The sequence below is a fragment of the Rhinoderma darwinii genome, chromosome 3, assembly GCF_050947455.1.
Source record: "Rhinoderma darwinii isolate aRhiDar2 chromosome 3, aRhiDar2.hap1, whole genome shotgun sequence".
Taxonomy (NCBI): domain Eukaryota; kingdom Metazoa; phylum Chordata; class Amphibia; order Anura; family Rhinodermatidae; genus Rhinoderma; species Rhinoderma darwinii.
In genome coordinates, this window is record NC_134689.1 from 336,292,367 (window position 1) to 336,310,145 (window position 17,779).

General features: G+C 41.4%; 1 protein-coding gene across 6 annotated transcripts in view; it reads right to left on the reverse strand.

Moving 5' to 3' along the window:
• LOC142749855 (uncharacterized) overlaps positions 1 to 17,779 on the reverse strand; it is an 86,005-nt gene that overhangs the window by 50,244 nt on the left and 17,982 nt on the right. The window contains exon 5 of one of the 6 annotated variants that reach the window (XR_012882482.1): positions 733 to 1,128. The exons of the other annotated variants lie outside the window; for them this stretch is intronic. The gene's annotated coding sequence lies outside the window, so the exon portion shown is untranslated. Of the gene's footprint in view, positions 1 to 732; positions 1,129 to 17,779 lie in introns of those variants that run through there. 6 annotated transcript variants of the gene reach the window in all.

Here is a 17,779-nt window from a genome sequence, read left to right on the forward strand (position 1 = left end):
AGCTGCTTCCCCTTCATTTCACTACTCGCTCACACTGTAAATCGCCGACACGGATTAACAGTGTGACCGGAATGAAGGGGAGCCGCTCTCGTACGAGTGGCCGGTCCCGGGAGTCGGACCCCGCCAGTCAGGGCTAACCATACCTTCCTCTTCGGCCGCGGCGGGAGTTCTGTCGTCTCGATGCTGTGCGCGGCGCATAGTGCTGTGACGTCATGCGCTGCGCACGGCGCTTGACGTCAGGACCTCCGCTGCCATCCGGAACCAGGAAGGTAAGTAAAGTATGTTACTATAGTAACAGGGGCCCGCGGCCCGAGTTACTATAGTAACTTTTTATTGATGTGGTGCGGGGGGCCGTGGGCCCACCTGGCTTTGGGGCCCGGTCGAAATTGCGACCGCTGCGACCCCTATAGCTACGCCAGTGCTGGGTCCCAAACACCCATCGGACAGCGAGGTGATCGCCGGGGCAATCACATACCATCAGGAAAAATTAATTATATATGTGTGTATTAAATAAAATTAGTGCCTTAATCAAAAATATATAAGTAATTATATAATTGTGTATATTATGGGCATATACTATACCATATACCACTTATTAGGTGGTTTCAAATATATTTCCACAAATAATTAATAAATATAAATAAATAATAAATAAACACAAACATAATACAAAACAAAACCACAAAAAATTATATTATTTTATATAAATTATATAATAAACAAACATATCCACACATGTATATGAAAATCATGGGCATAACAGCTCATTAGATATTCCAAAAATATATTATATTATACATATATATTCATGCCCAACAATTGTCATACATATACATACAAATACATCACAAACAACTACAACATAATATCATTAGGATAAACACATATAACAGCCAATTGCCTATCCACTACATCAATTTATACAGTATGTATAAGAATTACAAAACAGATATCAACCCTGTCAAAAGACAGGTAAAATTCACAGATGAAAATTACATTAAACCAAATAATGGTATAAATTTCATAGTAGTAATTCTTCTCATCATCGATTATCTTTTCCATCGCATCATCACACGGATGTACAGATCGTTGGCAAATGGATTCATATCAGAATCAGTCAAACGAAATCTAGTCAGAGTAGCAAAAGTATAGATTAAAAAATATATATTAAAAAAACATAAAACAATACTTACAAGAAGGATGCAAAGCTTTGAGATTCATTTAGGCCTTTTGGAGACATAGTATCCAAGATCACAATCCATTTGGTCTCCTTCCGCAAAAGGTCCCTAAAGACATCACCACCACGATTCCCCTGATAAATCCGATCATTCCCCTTAATTTGAAGCTGCCTCCAATTTTTGTCATGGTAGTCCCTAAAGTGCCTAGCCAATGGCTTATTACGATCACCGAAACCTTCATCAAACTCTCCATTGGTAATCCCCTTGATGTCCCGAATGTGCTCCATCACGCGCACTTTTAACTCCCTCGTGGTCATCCCCACATAGATTTTATTACAGGGACACTGCGCGTGATAGATCACATTCCGCACATTACAATTGATGAAGTGTACTATGCTAAAAGACTTCACACAGTCTGACCCCAAAAAGGAATCCGTTCTCTCCATTACTGGGCAAGCACCACACGATCCACAAGGTACATTGCCCCATCTGGGTCCCCTAGATCCAAATAAATATTTGTTCACAGGGAGAACATTATGACTCCGAACCAACATATCCCGTAAATTCGGGCTTCGACGTGGTGTCATCGCTGGATTATCATTCAATATCTTTCTTAATCTTTTATCCGTAAGTAATATAGACCAGTGTTTCTGGAAGATATTACGAATAGAATTCCAATTTTTATTAAATCTGGAGATAAATCTCACAGTGGTATCATCTGGTTGTTTTTTTGTTTTAGGTTTCAGAAGATCATTTCTTTTAAGGGTCCTTGCATGCTCATATTCCCGCTTGACATGAGCATTGTCATAACCTCGTTTCAGAAATCGTTCAGTTAGGTCCCTAGATCTATTCTCAAAACATGTATCCGAGGAACAAATACGTCTTGCACGTATAAATTGTCCCCTAGGTATAGCCTTAATAACATGCTTTGGATGTGAGGAGTCAGCCTTCAAATAGGAGTTTATGGAGGTGTCTTTCCTAAATATATCGGTCACCACCCGACCATCTGGTTCTATCCGAATTTTAAGATCCAAAAATTCTATCTCAGTTTGGCTATACTTACTGACAAGTTTGACATTCATGTCATTATCATTCAAATAGTCAAGAAATGATGTCAAGTCCCGCTCACAGCCCTGCCATACAAACAGCCCGTCATCTATGAATCGCCTCCATGAAACAACAGAGGATTCATAAGGGTTATTGTCACTCAAGATCATTTGTTGTTCCCAAAAACCCATAAAAAGGTTGGCATATGATGTGGCACACGTGGCCCCCATAGCCGTGCCACGGCTCTGTAGATAATATTTGTCCTTGAAAACAAAGAAATTGTGACAAAGCACAAATTCCAGTAGCTCAAGGACAAGTTCAGCAAGATCAGGTGCCAAATTCCCAGCCTGCAAAAAGAATTTACATGCCTGTAGGCCATGGCTGTGATGGATGCAAGTGTACAGGGACTCAACATCACTTGTGACTATATACATGTCATGTTCAAATTTCAAGCCTTCCAGAGATAGCAAAATGTCAGTGGAGTCACGAGTATAAGAGGGAAGGGTCTCAACATGAGGTCGAAGGTAAAAGTCTATAAATCTACACGAGGCTTCACATAGACTCCCTATCCCGGAGATAATTGGTCGACCCGGGGGACATTTAACATCCTTATGGACCTTTGGCAAAAGATATAAGGTGGGAACTTTCGGTTCCTTCACCATCAATCCCTCATACACACCCTTGGTAATGATTCCCTTAATAACAGCCCTATTCAGGATTGCTTCAAGTTTGTTCTTAAATAGAAAGGTAGGATTGTGATCAAAGATCCTATAAGTTTGAATATCGTTCAGTTGTCTCTTTGCCTCAAGTTCATACATGTCACTTGGCCATGCTACAATATTACCCCCTTTGTCCGCAGGTTTAAATACAATGTCATTCATATGTTTAAGATCTTTAAAAGCCTTACGTTCACCTGGGCTTAAATTATCATTGAAATTATTTTTCAGGTCTCTCAATTCCTCAGTAACCAACCTGACAAAAATATCAACCTGCGGACAAAGGGATAATGATGGAAAAGTAGTAGATTTTTTATTTACACATGATGGAAAACCAGACCTAGGCCCTTCCTCCCCCTGATTCTCTTCCAACAATGACTCCAATATTTTTAATGTCCCCTTTTCCAAATCACTACTAGGAGTAAATTGGTTTGGATTAAAAAAGTGGCGTTTCAATAAAAGCTTTCGAGCGAACAGATGTACATCTTTTACTACTTCGAAAAAATCTAAATTGGCTGTAGGAGAGAATGTTAACCCCCTTCTTAAAACCGAGAATTCGTCATCAGTGAATTGTCGCTCAGAGAGATTAATTACCTCTAGTGTTTCCTTGATCTCTCTGGCCCCTCCATAATTCCTTTTGTTGTACTGACTCCGAGTGTGTATTTGGGGTTGTTCTATGGTTCCTTCCCGATCTAATGTGGGGGTCTGTCTGTCTAAAAAATGATCCCCTTGAATACTTCTGACCGATGACACAGAGGAGGATCGTGATGACGAATATAATCTTCCCGATTTTTGCCATTTATATACCGTATTGGTCTGGTAATCCGATAAATCCCGTTTAAATTTATTCACCTTATTGGCCTGTATTTCACTCTCCCACTTTTTAAATTCTTGATCCAATTCACTTTCAAATTCTTTCAGTGAACCACCATTTAATTCACTTTTCAATCTATCTTGTAGAATCTCTATCTCTGTTTCTACAGACTTCAGAGTAGCTACATCCAGCCCAATCAATAGCTCCAAGAAATTTCTAGAACACACTTTACACGTTTCTTCCCACTTTTGTTTAAAAGTCAAATCCTCAATTGGGAAAGAGGGGAAAATTTGGACTCTGAGGCCCCGTGGAATTAAGTCCTTTGATAAGTAACTTTCAAGTGTGGCCTTGTTCCACCACACCTTTGTGCGTTTTTTCAACAGGTGTTTAAGTGATACCTTAATCTCCTTCACATCGCCATTTGCATCCTCATGGGTTAAATTAGTACCATCAAAAATGGTTGCCAGTTGTGTGACCCAAGCCTGGTCACGTACTTTATAATCCATATATAGTTTTTCTGCTCAGAAATATACAAAAACAAAATGTATTATAACCTATATAAATATATTTCTTGCCAATTTATTATACTCAAGATACCACAATATTCACATATATTAAACCAAAAAAGAGATCTTGATATCATGCAATTATTTTGTCAAAATACAATTTAATTTTTATTTTAATACTTTACAATTTATTATACATCAATACAAAAATAACCCCCCTCCCAAGTATATACTATAGACATGTAAAAAATGTAAAAGAAAGCCAGATGACCTCAAATATGATGTCATAAATCATGAATGGTAATGACTCCTCATGAAATGCAAATACACCTCAAGTGAAGCGAATACCATATATATTCTCGTAGAGCACGATCAACATGGCATTTGAAATCACAGTGCAGTAAATTTATATAAACAGCATGACCATGCTGGTAATCCTGCTAAAAGCAGTACAAGGAAATAACATTACAAATGGCACAATAATGCAAAGGAATAACCAATGTTAGCAGTTAAGCATAAATGAGGAGGACATAGTGAGTATACGATAGGGCACCTGGACACCGAGCACCTCGACGCGCGTTTCGCAACTTTCGTCAGGAGGTGTAATAGCTACTCTGACAGCTTTGTTTTAAATACCCAACCGGAAAACCCCTGTAACCAATGGCGCGCCGCTCACCGCTCACACCCACCGACGTCATCCCATCAGCGTCATGACGAGCACCTCCGAACGCCAAGCATAATAGAGATGCCCGTCATAATCCAGACAGCTTCTGGTCAGAGGACGGTAAGTGCAAGAGAGCGCACGCGCGCACATCGCGGACATAATTCATGTATAGAAAATTCCTTAATAAAAAGGGATTGTGGATAAAACATTAATTCCAAGATATTTAAAAAAAATTTAGATTATTAATGTTGTACTAATACCGACCCATACGATGCCATTTTCAATATACATCACCAATTATACGATGCATATAGATATGTTACCAAAAATGTGTATATATATATATATATATATATATATATTTCGATGAGATGTGATGTAAACTGTACTTTACAAATGTGCACACAATTGGTAACGCTATATGTACATACCCCAAATATCCCATACAATTGGGCTAAGAGATAACTTATACATGCGTATTTAAATAACTAGAACCCATAAATCATAATAAATAAAAATAATAATACATAAAAAACCCCCTCATGTAAAATAATAATAAAATGTAAAAAAAGTGTAAAAAATCTGTGAAAATACACAAATTTCATACATAACACCAAAGTGATATACAAATCGGCCATATATAATATGACAAATTATAAATAATAATTTGTGTATAAAAATTATATATATAAGATATACAAATGTATAAAAATGTGAAAAATTCCCTGGTGAGACAGTGAACGCCCCAGCGAAAGCACATGAAAGTCCAACAGGTGACGGACACCCGGATCGTGCTCTACGAGAATATATATGGTATTCACTTCATTTGAGGTGTATTTGCATTTCATGAGGAGTCATTACCATTCAAGATTTATGACATCATATTTGAGGTCATCTGGCTTTCTTTTACATTTTTTACATGTCTATAGTATATACTTGGGAGGGGGGTTATTTTTGTATTGATGTATAATAAATTGTAAAGTATTAAAATAAAAATTAAATTGTATTTTGACAAAATAATTGCATGATATCAAGATCTCTTTTTTGGTTTAATATATGTGAATATTGTGGTATCTTGAGTATAATAAATTGGCAAGAAATATATTTATATAGGTTATTATAACTTAAGTTTAAACCTGCCCAGGATTCAATATTTAATTTTTCAAAATCCTAAATTTTCATGGATATTTCCACCCTTAGATATTTAAAAGGAAGTAACACACTTCATAGGGAGATCTTCATATGTCACCTGCACGGGTGCATCATCCACCCGCATCAGAACAGACTTGGACCAACTAATGGTCAATCCCGAGAATTGATCAAACTCTCCAATTGCAGACATGGCGGCATCCAAGGAGGCAATATCATCTTCCAAAAATAGTAGCATGTCATCAGTGTACAACGCTAATTTATCCTCCTGTTCCCCATGATGAAACCCAACAATATCTACCGAACCCCGGATCAAAAACTGCTAATGACTCAATAGCTATGAAATTCACTTGGTTTTTATTTTTCCAAAGTACAATACAAAAGTATACAACATCCCAATGATACAGTCTCACAGGGTTGTATACAGAACACAGAAAAAGCTTGCACCTTTAGATATCAGAAACGTGCCTCGGACGTTGACATACTGACATATTAACAGACAAACAAACATAAAAACAGACATACAAAGAGTGGTGGTGATAAATACAAGCAATTATACATATGAGATGTCAAAAATGAACAGGATGATACAGGATACGAAAACCATGTATAAGTTAGCACAGATACATTCACAGAGTGACAGAGTTCTTGCGGAGCAGAAGTTGAACATGGGATAACTCCGTCCAAGTGGCCCATTGAGACAAACACTTCTGCCTATAACCTTTAGATGCAGCAAAGTGCAATTCAAAATAGAAGTGAAGATAAGCCCTGTTTAGCACCTCCGAGAGATTCAGAGCCTCAGCTGTATTCCATCTCTTGGCTATATGGAATCTGGAAGCGATAAGAATATGGCTTATTGGCCACCTATATTCTAAAGGGATCTCATCCATCTGCATATCCAACAAAGCCAATGCAGGGGAAGGTAAAAGTTCTGCTCCCATTAATTCTGATATGTAGCGGAAGATACGCTTCCAGAATGGGTAGGCTGATTTACATGTCCACCATAGATTAAATAATGTGCACCTTGCTCCACATTCCCTCCAACACAAAGGAGAAGCCCCGGCTTGCATATGTTGTAACCGCACAGGTGTGAGGTACCAACGAAACTGAATTTTCCTAACGGCTTCTATATGATTGACACATTTGGATATCCTATGTGAGTGATGTAAAGCAGCCCTCCGGTCCTCCTCCGAGAACTCCCGACCCATATCCGTCTCCCACTGAGACATGTATTTCAATTTGAGAAATGAGCTGTGGGTGTTTAACCCCTTCCCTCTTTGGCCGCTTTTGACCTTCCTGACAGAGCCTCATTTTTCAAATCTGACATGTTTCACTTTATGTGGTAATAACTCCGGAATGCTTTTACCTATCCAAGTGATTCTGAGATTGTTTTCTCGTGACACATTGGACTTTATGTTACTGGCAAAATTTGCCCGATACATTCAGTATTTAATTGTAAAAAACACCAAAGTTTAGCGAAAAATTGCAAAAATTTGCATTTTTCTCAATTTAAATGTATCTGCTTGTAAGACAGGCAGTTATACCACACAAAAATGTTGCTAACTAACATCCCCCACATGTCTACTTTAGATTGGCATCGTTTTTTGAACATCATTTTATTTTTCTAGGACGTTACAAGGCTTAGAACTTTAGCAGCAATTTCTCACATTTTCAAGAAAATTTAAAAATGCTATTTTTACAGGGGCCAGTTCAGTTGTGGAGTGGCTTTGAGGTCCTTAGATATTAGAAACCCCCAATAAGTCACCCCATTTTAAAAACTGCACCCCTTAAAGTATTCAAAACAGCATTTAGAAAGTTTCTTAACCCTTTAGACATTGCGCAGGAATTAAGGCAAAGTAGAGGTGAAATTTACAAAGTTCATTATTTTTTTCCTGAAATTCATTTTGAATCCATTTTTTTTGTACCACAGAATGTTTTACCCAAGAAATGCAACTCAATATTTATTGCCCAGGTTCTGCAGTTTTAGGAAATATCCCACATGTGGCTCTAGTGTGCTACTGGACTGAAGCACCGGCCTCAGAAGCAAAGGAGCACCTGGTGGATTTTGGGTCTCCTTTTTATTAGAATATATTTTAGGCACCATGTCAGGGTTGAACAGGTCTTGTGGAACTAAAACAGTGGAAACCCCCCAAAAGTGACCCCATTTGGGAAACTACACCCCTCGAGGAATTTATCTAGGGGTGTAGCAAGCATTTTGACCGGCCAGTTTTTTTGCAAAAATTTTTGGAACTAGGCCATGAAAATGAAAATCTACATTTTTTCAAATAAAATGTAGGTTTAGCTAATTTTTTTTCATTTCCAAAAGAACTAAAGTAGAAAAAGCACCACAACATTTGTAGAGCAATTTCTCCCGAGTAAAACAATACCCCACATGTAGTAATAAACGGCTGTTTGGAGACACGGCGAGGCTGAGAAGGGAAAGAGCGCCATTTGGCTTTTGGAGCTCAAATTTAGCAGGAATGGTTTGCGGAGGCCATGTCACATTTACAAAGCCCCTGAGGGGACAAAACAGTGGAAACCCCCAACAAGTGACCCCATTTTGGAAACTACACCCCATGAGGAAATTATCTAGGAGTACAGTGAGCAGTTTGACCCCACAGGTGTTTTACAGAACTTATTGGAAGTAGGCCGTAAAAATGAAAATCTAAATTTTTTCAAATAAAATGTAGGTTTAGGTATTTTTTTTGCATTTCCACAAGGACTGAAGGAGAAAAAGCACCATAAAATTAGTAAAGCAACTTCTCCCGAGTAAAACAATACCCCACATGTGGTCATAAACGGCTGTTTGGACACACCGTAGGGCTCAGAATGGAACTAGCACCATTTGGATTTTGGATAGTGTCTGGGCGCCAGGTCACATTTGCTGAGCCCCTGTAGTACTAGTACAGTGGAAACACCCCAAAACTGACTCCATTTGGGAAACTGCACCCCCTGAGGAATCATCTAGGGGTATAGTGAAAATTTTGATCCCAAAGGTTTTTTGCTGAATTAATTAGAATTAAGCTATGAAAATGAAAAATAATTTTTTTTTTCCAACAAGATGTAGTTTTAGATCAACATTTTTCATTTTTACAAGGAATAGAGAAGAAAAAGCACCCCAACATTTGTAAAGTAATTTCTCCCGAGTACGGTAACTCCCCATATGTGGTTATAATAGGCTGTTTACGTATATGGGAGCATTCAGAAGAAAAGGAGCGGTATTTATCTTTTGGAGCGTAGATTTTGCTGGAATGGTTTGCGGACGCCATGTTGCATTTGAAAAACCCCTGATGTACCAAACAAAAGTGACCCCGTTTTAGAAACTACACCCCTAAAGGCATTTATCAAGGGGTGTAGTGAGAATTTAAACATCACAGGTGTTTTTCAGAAATGAATACGCAGTGGATGGTGCAAAGTGAAAATTGCAATTTTTCCACTGATCTGCCCATTCACCGCACAAGATGTTGTGCCCCTAGAGAATCTTACCCCATAAATTGTTAAGCATTTTGAGCATGGATTTTGCTTGGTAGTTTTGTTTGAGTTTTGCTGGTATTTCAGTTTATAATGTGGTGGCATATGTAATCTGTGCGGAGAACATCAGGGTATATGTAATCTGTGCGGAGTACATCAGGGCATAATAAGATGGTATACTAATGGGGTAAATAATACAATTATCCATAGATGTGTGTTACGCTGTGAAGCGATCCGTCACACTGATAAACGGTTTTCTTTCTTATCCCCCTTCTGTAACGCTCTGCACCTTTTGGGGACTTTTTCTCCTTCATAGTTTGGGAAATATTACTGGGAAAGTTTTGCGCTGGTATAATACGGGCACCCTCGCTTCCAGCGGATGTGCTATGTCCCTTCCCTTTCCTAGTTCCTAAATACTAGGGCCCTGAAACTGAAGGAATGTTCCCCTCCGGCCTGCGCATTGAGATGTTTTTTCATCACTGCATTACTAGTGCCGTAACTTTTTTATTTTTCAGTAGATTGAGCGGTGTGCGGGCTTGTTTTTTGTGAGACGGGCTGTAGATTTTATTGGTACCATTTTAGAACACATACGACTTTTTGATCACTTTTTATTTCATTTTTTGGTAAAGGAAATTACCAAAAACAAGCAATTCTGGAATCGTTTTTTATTGTTTTTTTTATCGGCATCCACAGTGCGCCCTAAATTACATGTTAGCTTTATTCTGCGGGTCGATACGATTACGGCGATACCAAAGTCATATACTTTTTTTTATGTATTGCAGCTTTTGCACAATAAAATCACTTTTTTTATAAAATCATTTGTTTTCTGTGTCGACATATTCTAAGACCCATAACTTTTTTTATTTTTGCGTGCACAAAGCGGTGTCAGGGATTATTTTTCATAGCATTTCTGTATTTGCCGTGCCCACATTTTGCAAAAAATAATCCGTCAAGACCTTAAGCACATCAGATACATTTATAACAGTTAAGCAGAAGGCATTCAACCTCCACAATGTCCTATTTAATGGAATTTTAATTTTGTGTCTTTTATTATGGTACATAGGTGTTTGATGCATTACTTGCTCTGACATCTTCCTCTCGACAAGAATATGAACCCTTGAATTGGACCTCTTCACTGAAGATATATAGTGATATCCACTTGGAATATGTACCATTTATGGGTTAATAGCTGACAACCATGTCCTCTCTTTGTACATTATTAACTTTTTAATACACTTCTTTGTTTCTGTCTATATTGCTGTATTTGGTTGTATATACACTTGTAAGATTATGGTATATTTTGATAATAATATTGAATCCTTCATTATAATTTGTGTGGTTCTATTAATTATGCACTTTTTTTGTTGTTTACATATCATTTATATTGGGAGATTTATTCTTCCTCGTATCCAATCCTGCAAGTTTATACTGCGGCATTGGTCATAAATATTTTGCTTGTTTTTTTCACCTTTTCATGAGCCGTTGACTTAGTCTATCTATTTTATAAATGCACATATATTTTTGTATTTCACATTGCTAAGGCGGGATTCACACGACCGGGTCGTTCCCGAGCCCGAGTGTCGGCTGGTAAAATCGGCCATTTTGCCCGGCTGGTTTGCATTCAGTTTTGCATCCGTGCCGGGCCGGGCAGATCCGGACAGTGACATCAGCGGCAACTCCTGAAGGGGAATCCCCATGTGTTCGGGGATTCCGCTTCAGGAGTTTCCCCTGATGTCACTGCCCAGATATGGACAGAGACATCAAGCGCTCTGTCCAGGAGCGGAATCCCCGAAAACACGGGGATTCCGCTCCTTCAAGGAGCTAAAGTGCGGCTAGCACATAGCAGAGCGGGGAGATACCTCCCTGCTCTGCTATAGTGGCGTCGCTGCAGTAGTAGCAGCCGCTAGCGGCGCCATCGAAGGTGTCGCCGGGCCAGGGTGCTTTTCAAGCAGGGGAAGGGAGCCAGCGCAGCGCTCCCTTCCACCTGCTGTACACCCCGGCCCTGCCACACCGTGTACAGCGATGCCATTCGTCAGAATGGCATCAACTCCTCCTCCTCCTCACATGCACTCTGCGCTGTGAGGAGGAGGAGATAGAGCGCAGCCTCCGGAAAACCCGGCCATCACTCGGGACACATCCCGGTGATGGCCGTGTATTACCCGGCCCCATAGACTTCTATGGGAGCCGGGCGGCCGGGTACCCGGGCGAAGATAGAGCATGTCCTATTTTTTGACGGCCGGTTTTTCCGGCCGTCAAAAAATCGGTCGTGTGAATAGCCCCATTAGGGGTCTATTATTCCTGATGCAGCCGGGTGCCGGCCGATTTATGAACGGCCGGCAAACCCTGCCGTGTGAATGAGGCCTAACTCTCGTTTGTGTCTGTATATTTACATTCTTAGATGATTTTTAAACAGATTTTAAATTATGAGGATAATGTTACATGTCGGCATATACTGTGGGCCATTGTCTGCGCTTCATATTTCTACTTACCTTTGTTGTCCCTTCTTGTTTCTTGTCCAATGAGGAGCGCGCCTCTTCTGTGCGTTCGCCGGTGTGTGTCCTGCCCCGTTCCCACCTCCTATAGCGCACTGCGCATGTCTGGGATCCCTGTACGCGTCGGGGATCCTGGATGTGCGCTACGGCGCTGGAAGTGGGGCCTGCCACACTTCCGGACTCGGCAGAATACGTGCGCCGCAAAAACTCCTGGCATCAATAAACATTCATGTCAGCTGCTGCTTATCCTATTTAAAGCAGCAGCTTAGTAGACACTACAAACCCCTTGAGAAAGCTCATTGCGAAACGCGCATTGGGGTCCTGTGCACGGCGGTCAGACTCTATTAACCACTAATGGGTAAGACTCTCTACTAACAGAGGGAAAGGGTGGCTGCATTTGTTTCTTGAACGATTTATTCATTAGCACGTTATCATATCCTTGCTACAAGTAAGCACTACTGACACGGTGTCATGGCATGATAACCAGTGATTCTTACATTGTTTACCACCCATACCTCATAGTTATCTCTTTGAGAACTTGATCATTTTCCCCATATGTTATAGGTAGTCTGTTTACAACGTGTTCTTACTGGAATTGTAACAGTGTCCTCTTGTCCATTTTGTACCTTTTTAAGTATTTTGCACGTATGTTATGTCAATTTATGTCAATAAAGTTATATTTTAATACATGGCTTCTAAGCTCCTCTTCTCTCTCCAGTGTAAAAATAGCCAAAGATGTAGTAGAGTTATCCATAATATGAGATGCCTCAGTCTGTCGCACACTATCTCTAAGGGTATCACCCAACCTTCTAGGTTGCCATTTGACCCTGCTAATTAACTGAATCAAACACCCTCTCAGCGTAGCTTTCATAGCATTTCTGTATTTGCCGTGCCCACATTTTGCGAAAAATAATCCGTCAAGACCTTAAGCACATCAGATACATTTATAACAGTTAAGCAGAAGGCATTCAACCTCCACAATGTCCTATTATTTTGAGGACCTCGAGACAAAGATATGACCAATACCAAGGGAGAGTGATCAGAAAGTGCCCTAGGTAAATATTCAGCAGTTACAACCGCTGTGGCTACAATGTCAGGACCCAATCCGAGATCTATATGGGACAAGCTATTGTGCGAACTAGAGAAGCAAGAATAATGCCTATCATACATATGCTTCAGTCTCCATAAATCCAGCAGCATCACCTCATAAAGAAAGGAGCCAAACACAGTTATGGGTCCATCCACACTAGCTCCATCCGTATTGAATTTGTCCCAGTAAGGATGAATATAATTATTAAAATCTCCTAGTATAATAAACGGTACACCTGGCCTAGTGCCGGTAAAATTCAAAACCTTTCGAAGTACATCATAACTAAAGGGTGGCGGAATATAAACTCCAATAATTATATATTGTATAGAGTATATAATGCAATGCAGACAGACATATCTCCCCTCTTCATCAATATCAATCTGAAGACACTTGAAGGGTATCAAACAATGTACCACCAAACTGACACCCCTCGAGTAACTGGTGTGAACAGAGTGATATTCATGGCTCATCCATGCACGATGTATAGTGGCAATTCTATCCCTAGAAAGATGTGTTTCTTGCAAGCATAAGATAGCAGGAAAATTGGACTTAACAAATTCAAAGATAGCCGTACGCTTAATTGGGTCTCCAAGGCCCCTGACATTCCATGATATAGCCGTGACATTATGAGCCATAAAAGTTTCAGAAACAATTCACACAGGAGCAAAACAGCATTATCAGACAGGTACAGTAGAAAACTACATTGTAATCAAAGCAAGTATGTTGTGAGCTGGCGTCCCCCTTGGGTTGCTGTATTGGGCAGTCACGCACACGGAAACAGGGTAAAACCGACACAGCGGGTACTTTTTATTTGCACCAAACACACAGATCCTTTTTGTACAGAGTTTGCGTCCACTGAGTAAAGCAACAAACAAAACAATAAAACTTTGTTGAAAAACAATCTTTAAAGTTCTCACCCTGTAGCAGCCACCACCTGAGTGTGCAAATCCCCTTTGTTAGGTGCTTCGGTCATAGCAGTCTCCCTGGAGGAATAACAACCTCCTTCCTCCTCACTCTCTCTCTTCACACTGTCAGCTTCCCTTTTAATCAGGGCCAGCTGAGACTCAGAACCTCTAGAAATCAAAACCTGGAGTGGAGGTATGGGAATGGCCATCCCACCCAGAATCTCTACAGCCATTCCTAAATCCCGGACCCTGAAATCCAGCCTAAAAAACTCCTGCTCACCAACTAAACTTGCCGAGCAACGAACCTCCCAGAGATTTACACCACTGAGATAAGAAATCTCAGTGGCACATACCTACCCTCTACCAGTCTTCCTACTGACTGTTTACAATGTATACTCTGGAAGAACAGCATTATCAAACAGGTACAGAAGGAACCTACAGGGTAATCAAAGCAAGTATGTATACTCTGGAAGAACCTCAATAAAATTCCCCAAACCAAAATAACCCACATACACCAAAAGACTTGCTTTAACCAAAACAAGTTAGGGCACCAGTCCTCCTTGAACCTGGACGACATGTTTCAAAAAGAACAAACTACAGCGTCCTGCAACCTCACCTGGATTCAATGGAAGTCTGTCAAATCAGCATCTAAAGAGCACATATGTTTTGGAGCAACCGGCTCCCTAGAAAAACATTAGCAAATATATTGAAGCCTGGACCACCATCTATCCATCTTAATCACGAATACAACGCTCACTGCGGTCAAGCCATCTCACAGCGTCTTTAGAGTACTCAAAAAAATGCGTTTCTCCCAAGACAACCACTCGAAGCATCGCAGGATATAACATCGCATATGGGATTTGGAGAGTACGCAAGCGCTTCTTTACCTCCTTAAATAGAAGACATTTCTTTTGGATATCTGCCGAGAAGTCCGGAAAAAATGCTATACGATGGACATCAAAAGTGACATCTTTCATATCTCTGGCCGCTTTCAGAATGGCATCCCTGTCTCGGTAATGCAGGAGCTTGACAAGCATAGTTCGGCGTTGTGACCCTGGCGGAAGTGGTCGCATGGGAACCCTGTGAGCACGTTCCACAGCATACATGGGTGACAAAATTGTAGCACCAAAAAAAGATTTCAGCCACGTCTCAATATATTCAGTCGGGGTATTACCCTCCGTGCGTTCAGGCAAGCCCACCTATCGGATATTATTCCATCGGAGTCTATTCTCCAAATCATCGGCCTTAGGGCTTACTCAGACTAACGTAAAATACATCCGTGCAACGCGCGTGATTTTGACGCGCCTCGCACGGACCTATGTTAGTATGTGGGGCCGTGCAGACAGTCAGTGATTTTTGCGCAGCGTGAGTCCGCTGCGTAAAACTCATGACATGTCCGTTCTTTGTGCGTATTTCACGCATCATGCACCCATTGAAGTCAATGGGTGCGTGAAAACCACGCATGGCACACGGAAGCACTTCCATAGGACGCGCGTGATTCGCGCAACAGCAGTGAAAAGTATGAATGAAAATAGAAAAGCACCACGTGCTTTTCTGTTTACAAACATACAAACAGAGTGTCATAATATGGCGGCTGCGCGAAAAGCACGCAGCCGTGCACCATATGATCATGACACACGGAGCTGTTAAGTGCCTTTTGCGCACGCAAAACGCCACGTTTTTTGCGTGCGCAAAACGCACACACTCGTGTGAATCCGGCCTCAGCCTGTAAACTCAAAATGGCGCGGTCATGCTTCAAAAGATCCCTTTGCATGGGAAAAATGACGTCTTCAGTCGCGCTAACGCCGCCCTCCACGCCGATATCCGTTCTGAGAACTTTTGAAAATCATGGCAAATAAGCCCCACATCCTCACTCACACCTCCCAAATGCAGCGACAAGGAAGACAGCGAGGTATTACATTTAGTGATGGCCAGAAAGACATCAATCATAGAGGGTACACCCTTCCCCAGCACAGACAATGCAGGAGGAGGTAGTGACAGAGAAGATCCCACCTCAGGCTGAGTACATAGTTCCAGGAAATGGCCGTCACAAGTCTCATCAGCGCTCACTTCGGTGTGCACCTCCAGCGTGGGAAGAGGAGGTATGTTTAGGAGTCTCCGTGGACAGTGCAGGCTTACTTGGCGTGACAGAAGTGTGTCTCACATAGCCCGCCATCTTAGAGGCCGCCGCACCTGCGACTGCAGGGGAGGCGCCAGCGCCAACTTGGCTTTCCCGCTCCACCGCCACGTCTTGTTTCCGACGGGTCATGGCCGCGATGTCGACAGAACAGGGCTGCAAACCAGGCAGGAATGATCACCCAGGTAAGTAGCACCAGGCTGTTCAAATTGTTTCCTGTAAAGAGCTCCGAAACAGGATAAAAGCAGGATCTCTAGCAGGAGCTAACACGCTATGCGTCCCCTCACATCCCCAGTAAGGCTTCGCCCCTTTAACCCTGATAGGTTTAATGAAGCTTGTATTATGGTTATACTCAAACCTGGTAAAGAACCTCTTCTCACAAACTCTCTCCCCATCTCCCTCTTAAACTCAAATATGAAATTGTTCAATAAAATTTTGACCAATAGATTACATCCGTTCTCCCAGATATTATCACGCTTTCCCAAACAGGATTTACCCATGGCAGATACTTAACCTACAAAATCAGAACTGCAATTAGTGCTATCACTCACTCTCGACTTGTCAAATGAAAAATATTAACATAGATGCCAACAAGGACTTTGACAGGGTGTCCTGGGCTCCTAATTTCAGGCATTTAAAGTTCCGGAATTTTTGGGAAAGATTTTATATATGCAGTACAACCTATATATTCTGGTCCCCAGTCCGCTGTGTGAGTCAGTATCCCTTCTCCCATATTTAACATGGGTAAGGGAACAAGACAAGGATGCCCGCTTTCCTCTGTATTATTTAATTTATCTCTTGATCCTCTCCTTCGGACTATGCACGACTTACCCTCATTTTGAGGTATACAAATTGGCAGTGTAAAAACGACATTTCCGGCTTTCGCTGATGACATTCTTCTGCTCATTGCTAAGCCTAAAAAGGCAATTCCGGATATTAAGGCTAAAATCTACAACTTTGTCAAAGTCTCCGGATTTCTGGTTAATTTTAATAAGTCAGAGGCACTACCTAAATTTAGATCAGCAAAGAAACGTTGGGGCCAGAGCTTTCCATTTCAATGGAGCCAGTGGTGTAACTACTGCTGTAGCAGCCACAGTGGCTGCTATGGAGCCCGCTGCATTTGGGGGCCAGTGCCGCCCGATGTCACAGGTCATGGGGTATGACCAGTGTTGCCGCTAGCAGCCACTATGGCTGCTACAGCAGTAGCGACGCCACGTTCAGTAGTATCTGTGTCCTTAGGACGCAGATACTATTGAACACTACGGCAGAGAAGGAGGTATCTCCCTGCTCCACCATTGAAGGGATTGTCCCAAAAAACACATGTATCCCATATTCACAGGATAGGGGACACATGTGTGATCGCTGGGGTTTCGACCGTTGGGACCCCCAGCGATAAGGAGAACGCGGAATCAAAAGTCCACCGAAATGCTCCATGGGAAGCATGGGACTTCCGGGCTCTGTGTCCGGCTTGTATGTCCGGAAGCTCCATAGAAATGAATAAGGTGCCGGTCACGCACGTGCAGAAGCGCGACCGGCGCACCATTCATTTCTATGGAGCTTACGGACACACAAACTGGACACAGACCCCAGAAATCCCATGCTTCTCATGG